General features: G+C 33.5%; 1 non-coding gene across 1 annotated transcript; it reads left to right on the top strand.

The window, feature by feature from the left end:
• Nucleotides 1-1,092: 1,092 nt before the first annotated feature.
• LOC133793247 (small nucleolar RNA R71) lies at nucleotides 1,093-1,199 on the top strand. Its single transcript, XR_009874701.1, has one exon. It is a non-coding gene; the product is annotated as a small nucleolar RNA R71 (small nucleolar RNA).
• The last annotated feature ends 7,395 nt before the right edge of the window (nucleotides 1,200-8,594 follow it).

The following is an 8,594-nucleotide window of genomic DNA, read 5'->3' as shown; positions in this document are numbered from 1 at the left end:
AGAACACGGTATATTGAAACTACTAGGATCTTTAAGCTTGGGAGGTAGCTTCTTTTAAAGTATCGCATTGCATTCCTCAGTAAGTGTCACTATCTCATAGTCCCCAGTTTCCTTTTCTTTGACAAATTTTTTTTCATAAACTTCACATAACTTGGCATTTGTTCAAGTGCCTCAGCAAACGAGATATTGATGTGTACCTTTCTAAATATATCCAAAAATTTAGAAAACTGCTTGTCAAGCTTATTATTTTGAAGCCTCTGAGGATATGACATCTTTATATGGTGATCTATGCTTATTTCTGGTTGCTTCTCTAAATTCTCAGTAACATTAGACCTACTTAACTCAGTCTCCTTATCAGCTACTTTTGGCTCTTTTAACTCCTCTTCATTCCTCGAGGATATTACATTGCACTACTCTTTTGGGTTTACTTGGGTAGTGCTTGGTAAGTTCCCTTGAGCACGATTTGTCATCAAAGTAGCCAATTTCCCCATTTGAGTCTCCAAACTCCTGATAGATGCTCTAGTTTCTATCATGAACTGGTTCAGTACATCGGGTTGTAGTTCAGGTTGTTTCATATGTGTTGGCTGATGTGGTTGTGGCTTTGGAGGTGGAAATTGATTATTTGTCCAAGAGAAGTTAGGAAGATTCCTCCACCCTTGGTTATATGACGTCAAAAAGGGGTTGTTAGTTGGTCTCTAAATATTTCTTATAGCTTGGACTTGTTCCATAGGTATATTATTCATATCCATGGCATGACACTGATTTAATGGACGATCACTCCCACATGCCCCACATAAACTCTGTACTTGCATGGTTTGAGCTGACAGGTTGCTCTGTTGTAACTGCTTCTTTAAAGCTACCAATTGCGCTGTAAGCATTGTGATGTCATCTAATTCAATCATACCAGCCACCTTCTTGGTTTGTCCCATTTCAGTTGGCCACTGGTAGTTATTCATTGCCATCTCCTCTAACAATTCATACACCTCATTGGCACTCTTGCTCATGAACGCACCTCCTGTTGCAGCATCTATTACGATACCAGTAGTACCATTCAACCCATTATAAAAATTATGGACTAGCATCCACTTCTCTATACCATGATGTGGGCACTTCTTTAAGAACTCTTTAAATATTTCCCATGCATCATACAATGATTCCCCTTCTATCTGGTAGAAATTATTGATTTCCCCTCTCAACTTTGCAGCATTTGGCGGAGGGAAAAACTTTCCTAAGAACTTTTGGGCTAACTCCTCCCATTTTGTGATAGAATTAGCTTGCAGTGAAATTAGCCAACTCTTCGCCCGGTTTCGTAGAGAAAATGAGAATAATCTAAGTCTAATCGCATCGTCACTCACCACATTCATCTTAAATGTTGCACATAGCTCCAGAAAACTAGCTCTGTGCAAATTTGGATCTTCTATGTACAACCCCCCAAAATGAACAGTAGACTGCACCATTTGTAATATTGCTGGCTTAATCTCGATATTATTTGTAGCAATAGTGGGGTGTCTGATGCATGAATGCACTCTTATTACAGTAGGAAGTACATAGTCTCTAAGTGTATTTAGTCCTTGTTCCACTGGAACCTCTGCAATATGTGGGATATTATTAACATTAGCATTATTGTTTTCTACATTTCCTTGATTCTCAGCCATGGCAAAATCAAGTCTTTTCTTTACCTTTCGGTTTTGTCTGCACGTTCTATCAATTTCAAGATCTACTGGTATGAGTTCCTTTTTTCTACTTCCCCGCTGTAGAGTCCAAGAACTTTACTTAGCTAATTGTTTAGTAGTATTATAGTATGTTTAGTGTTATCTTTGTTACTATGGATTTTTGGTTCAGACCGGGAGTTATTTGGACACTCATAGTAGTACTTATAGATTTTCTAAGTTTAACCTATAGTTTAAGAATATTAAGTATAACCTAAGGTTTGATTAATGTGTCTGATATTAAGGATTATATTATTATATTATAAGGTTTAGACATCAACCAATAGGATTTTAAGCACATGTTTTGAATGGTAATTAAGGATTAAGTATTTTTGAGGATTAAATTAAATAAGGGTAAAAGTTTGAATGTATAGGGTCAGTCAGCAGCTTTGAGCACGTTGAGGGCTTAGTCAAGGCTGTTTACTCCATTCAAACTCAGCTAAAAATGTGTAAATTCGTGTTTAAATATTCAGCGTATGCCGATATATCGCAGCTATAGGGGGCGATATATCGCAGCACGTAGATACGGAAAACACGAATCGATGCACGGTCGCCTCGGGAACAAAGGTCCAGGCGATATATCGCCTATAGGGGGCGATATATCGCCTCCACCAGCATGTTTTCAAATACATTTGAATTCTTTTCCCTTCAGCCATTCAAACTCCTTCAACAGTCCAGCATCTTCTGAACGAGTCTTCAGCCTCTGCTGAACGATTATTCAAATGATTTTCACTTAAAAAGCCATTATTTTTATTCAAGTAAAATCAAGATATTTTCATTCCCAAACTCTATAAATAGGACCTAGTACCCAGCCATTATTCACCATTTGCTCTAAGTTCAGAGGCTGCTAGTGTTAAGTGAGTGTGAGAGTGTAAACACTTGGTTTGGGGAAAAACTATAAGCTTAAACATCATAAGCTTATCAAACACTTTGGGAAGTGAGTGCTATAGTATTTCGGTGGATGTTAGATTGGTCTTGCAATCTTTGAGGTAAACCCAAGACTCTAGTTCTTTTCTGTATTTTTATGTTAATTCCTTTCTCAAAACCTTCTACTCAGTCCCCTAACCTTATTCTTATTTTGGTTAGGGAATCCAAGCTTTTAAGCATATAAGTCGGTAAGTGTGTTTTCTATGGTTTAGTCTTTCCATCTCTTTCATTTCATCTCCTTTCTTTAGACTTACTCTTTCTTATGGTTTTAGGAGTGTTCCAACAATCCCAACTCAGTCCATAATCTCGGTAACTTTGGTAAGGAAATAGGCTAGAATCAACATGTTATGTGATTATGTTATCTATATGTTTTATGTTATTAAAAGTGTTATGATATATGTGTATGTTTGTAGGCTTGGGCATATGACCCATATGACTAACAAGACCCCAAATGGGTTATGGGCATATGACCTACTTAGCTAGTAGGACCCCACTAATCCCATGGGCATATGCTTGTTTAGTCTATGGGACCCCAAGTAATAATGGCCATTATAATAAGTGTATGTTATATATGTTATGTTAAGTCTTTATGTTTTCTTATGAAATTATGTATGTGACTTTGTGTTAGATTTTCCTTACTGGGCATTAGGCTCACTCCTTTCTGTTTATGTGCAGGAAAATAAGTTTAGAGGCGGAAAGATTCGTGACGCTTGGAGAATGTGTATCGATGATGAATGGAGTCAAGGGGCCGAGCGTTATTCGATTCGAGGATATAGTCTCCTTTTATGTTTTTATGGTTTTTATGTGTATTTTCCGCATTATTATGTAATGTCTTTTATTTTAAATCTTGTTTTGTTTTAAAGACAATGGGATCCCAAAATCCTTCTTAGTATTCTGTTTATTTGTAAATAACTCTTATTTTCAAGTTACTCAATAAATTATGGTATTTTCGTAAAAATGTAAGTTTTATGTATAGTTTCGGTAATGGTCCAATTAGTCTAGATTAGTGGGTCATTACACCCGCATATACAATTAACTCCTAAAACACTATAAAGCTTCGATTCGAATAAGTATAAAATATAAAAACCAAATTAGAACAAAAAACAATTAATTTTGATATTGGATATTAAGTCTTCGGCAACGACGCCAAAAACTTGATCTTTAAAATATGCACGCAAGTGTACATGGTCATGTCAAGTAATAAATTCCAGAAGAAAGGATATTTCCACATACTATTGACAAATTACCAATAATCATTCTTTACTTTCTATTTGGCAAGTAAAATCAAGATGAATAGATCTATCTATAAACACAATTGCAATAACTAAAAACAAAACAATTAATCAAAGGATAAAAATCAATAATAAAAAGACCTAGGGTATTAACTTCATCAACTTTTTACTCTATTAATTTTATTATTCAGTTATAAATTTCTTTCTTCCTATTCTAAATAGCAGATTAACATAAATCGATTCCTATTCTTTTTCAAGATATAAGATCTCAACCTATATGCATGTTTTTTACATCTCTGTGATAAACTTAAACATATAACAGATATTAAACATAGAAACCTAATTACTAAATAACCCATATAGGTACTTTCGTTTAATATATAACCTATGTCAATATAACAATAGCTCATTCAATTCTTATCTTTCGAATTTTGAATCAAAATCATAAATCAAGCAAATATTAATCAGATATTTACCAGCATTAAGCAGACATTATATAGATTAGAATAAATTAGAAGAATCAATAGAATATCATAATAACATTAAATAGAAATCCAAGTGACTACATTAACCCCTAGATAGAGATGTATAGTTCATATCAGACATGACTAAAACAACAAAATCATTATTTAGAAACATAAAATTCAAAGGCTTGAAGAAGAAATAAAAAATATGAAACTGTAGAAAAACTTGTCTCTGAATCAAATTTAATCTCTAAATTCGTAATTAAAATCTGACATTCCCCTAATTAAACCCTAAAGTATGAATTTCTACTAAAAAAAAACACGATTTCCTTTATTTTTCATAGGCGGGACGTGACTTGGCTTTTCCTAGGTCGCAGCCCGTGTCTTTTTTTAGGCACTTCAACCTTAGTCAAAATCAGCAAGCACTGCGGCCCTCTTCACCCAACTCGCGGCCCGCCTCTACATGCGCCTCTTGAATTGCCTCTGTTTCTTCTATTGCCGCGACTCTCTTGACCAAGTCGAAGCTCCAATTCCTTTCAGCAAACCTTCAGCCTCTGACTTTACATGGGCTTAAGGGCCACGACTATAATTCTATTTTTTCCAGATGTTAACCTTTTGACATTCTTCCTTGATCAAAAACTTATTATAACTAATCTTTAACACCAATTTGAGTCGAACAACCACCAAAAGCTACATTTTTTCACCATTTCCTCTTCTTTTCGCGTTTAGCTCATGATCCAAAGAACCAACCTACAACAAACACAAACACAAGCGTAATCTTGCACAAAACAAACATAAAGACTCTATTACCACAAAAACACATTTTAAAAAGACACTAAAATGGAGTTATCAAACTTGTAGCTCAAAATTTGACACATGGATTTTGATTTTATATTCCTGCAGAAAATTCAAAAAGAAAATAATACAATGTATATGTGTACAATTATATATACATATGGAAATATACATTTATATATATATATAACCATTTAGCTATTATAGTTTAACGAAATCTATAGAGAAATGTTTAAATGAAATATACCAATTTTTAAAGCAGAAACCTCAACCCATTATTTTGCTAAATGTATTTCTGCATAAAAGTAATCCATTTAATTAAAAACCTTTATATAAATTTCTACAGTATAATGCATATTGTAAAACAAACAAAAAACTAAAAGAGATAGTATATATATCAAGAAAACGGTAAGATAGCATTCCAATAATTATTCAATTGAAGGTTAAAAACTTTATACTAATTTGAATCTTTTGATAAATAAAAGTTTCTTAACTAAGCAAAAACGACCCTCAACGAACCTCATATATATTGAAAGAAAGTAAATACAATATAATAAAACAGAGTAAAACAGATTTTCATTGTATCTTGCTGTTAGAATATTTGGTCTGCTTTAAACACCAGAACACATCAGCAAAGTTATGTTTTTTCTTCTAGTCTTGTCTACCATTTCGCCAGATGGGTCTGCGTTTATTTCTGGTATTTTTTTAAGTTAGAGAACTTGAGAGAAAAACACTTGGGTCTTGGGTGAGAGATTTCTTTGTACATGGTCAAGTGTACTTGGGGTTTTGCTTGGGTTCAAAGCATTGTAATCCATCAAGTGTAGAAGTTCTCTAGTGGTGACAAGTTGTAATCTCCATTGCTGTTTCATAGTGTAGAAAAGAACATCCAAAGGGGAGTTCAAAGAGGATGTACGCTCAAGTTATTTAGGTTGAACCTCTATAATTCTTGGTGTTGATTTTAGTGTTTTTCTTGCTAATTTTTTTTATTGAAATTTGTGCATGTTGTGTTTATTAGTTTATTGATTTTGTGTTTGTAGATGAAGCTTGTGTGCGGAAGCTGAATTCCCTAACACTTACCTTTCGTCACCTTGATTTTTTCTTTAAATTCAATTACATATATTTATGAAAAAATCTTAAGCTATCGGTCAACCACACAGCCATTCTGCAAATAGTCTCTCAAAATCCTCCCAACCATGACAGTAGGAAATTTGGTCAAAACAACTCTCTTTGACCCTTTATGAAGTAACTCAAACATTTTAAACACTGCGTCTTCTAAATAAAACATAGGCAATATAGTTGTACTTACCATATAGTTCTTTTTGATCCCAAAAAAGTAGAACATGACCATCCATTCAACTCCATTTCCTTGATCCCAAAAAGTTGATCATGAACATCCATTTCAACTCTATGTCTTGAGTGAACAAACAAAACAAATGGTACGAGAGTAAAAGAACAATAGTCCAAAAGAGATCTTTAGCTTTGAAGAACACAAATCCAATGTTAAAGAAAAAAGAAGACTTAACAATGCTCATTCCATACAAAACTCTGAGAATGATGATAAGTGCTAAAACTAAATAAATAATACAACATACATAGCAAAGCGTGGCAGACTCAAGAAACAAAGCCACCAGCTAAAAGTTAAAAAAGACAACCCACCGCCTAATTTTATTTTATTTTTGTTAAACACCAACTCTCTAAACGAGAAGGCAGGTAGGTGAGGAGAAATCCATTGAAATCCCAAACTCATACAATCCCAGTAAAAAAGAACAGAAAAAAGGAAACAACAAGACCTCACAGAGCCATTAGCCGACCTACACAACAAAACGAAACCATAACAGACACAAGCTTCCTGACAAAAGAACACTAACAAATTTCCCACCACCACACACTAGAAAACCCACCGCCTAATTAATCTAACTAAAAGCATATAATTAAAAGAAACACAGCGAAAAGAATAAGTATGTGGGTGAGATTTGTTTCAACTTGATTGAATATAAAACGAACATGCTTTTTCCTCTTCCAATTTCGTTTTGTATACAAACACTAATGTATTTGAAGTTAATATGATATATACATGCATAGCCCTTTCAATGATGACATTACACAATAGAAAATCATTCTTCGTGTCAACATATATAAAACAAAATACATTGGGAAAATAATGAGAAGTAAAATCACTTCATTACTGTAACTAATAATGAGTCATTGGAAGCATATTATTCAAAGAGAAAAAAGAAATTGAAAAGGTAAGAAAATATAAGAAAAGAAGTATATATTGATCTACTCATATTAACTAGAAGCATACAAAAAAAAGGGACCACAACATGTGGCTTTTTATTCATTAATCAGGTACATATATTATATATTTACACACATTTCTTGACTATATTTACACAGAAGAAAGCCACGCGGGAAATAAAAATAGGAGCAAATAGACCTCCAAGAAAAAGCAATAGGCACACAAACGAGAGAAAAACAATAAGACCACAACTGTCAAATAATAAAGGGCACAACACACTAAATGGAGAGCCAACAAACATGATACTCTACCAACTAAATTACAAACCAAAAAACAAGACTAATTCAATCTAACAAACCAGAGATGCAGACAAATAAAAGGAACAAAATTATGGAAGACCCAGCTCTAAACTCATTTATGTGTGAAACTCTTTTAAATGTGGGATTACTTTTAGCAAAGAAATAAATAAATAATACAACATAGCCTTTAACATGAAGAAAATGACTATATCAAGGGGAATATTTTTTAAACAGAATTATAATATTGTGTTTGTATACGTTGGTCGACCCAGAATGAATATCTATGAATGATATATTTAAACTACATAATTATTTGAGAAATTTAAAAATATGTCCAGCTAAATTCGTAAAAATAAAAAAAATAAAAAAAACCCAAAAGCCAGGGCTTCAGTTTTTCAAAATCATGCAAAATGGATTTGCAAATTACATACTACACAATGAAAAGAAGATTATTCAAAAAGAGAAGATGTTACCGTTGATGTGGCCAATCCAAAGTTCCTCGAGAAGAGAAGATGGATACAAGAGAAATAATAGCTGCTGAACCAGAAAACAAAAGGGAAAAGTGATGCGTGAGAACGAACGGGAGAGTTATAGAGAAAACAATAGGGAGAACTAGGAGAGAAAGAGAGAGCAAAGCAAAAAAGGAAAAATGATAACTTTGTGCTGCAACTAATGTTAGAGAGAGAGGGAAAATAACTTAGGCGCCATTTTTACCGGCTACCTTTTATTATATTTGGTATACTAGGTTGTTTTCGTTGATAGTTGCTTTATTCTGTCTATTGAATTCGTCATTGTTCTACTAGAATTTTCTTTGTTTGTGTTGATTATGGAATTGTTTAGAAAAGGTATTGTACCACAAGACCTCTTATGCCGAAAGGAGCAAATTACCTTTATTGGAAGACAAAAATGAGAGCATTTCTCGAGGCAGT

The sequence above is a fragment of the Humulus lupulus genome, chromosome 7 (assembly GCF_963169125.1).
Source record: "Humulus lupulus chromosome 7, drHumLupu1.1, whole genome shotgun sequence".
Taxonomy (NCBI): domain Eukaryota; kingdom Viridiplantae; phylum Streptophyta; class Magnoliopsida; order Rosales; family Cannabaceae; genus Humulus; species Humulus lupulus.
This window is presented reverse-complemented; position numbering and strand designations above follow the sequence as displayed.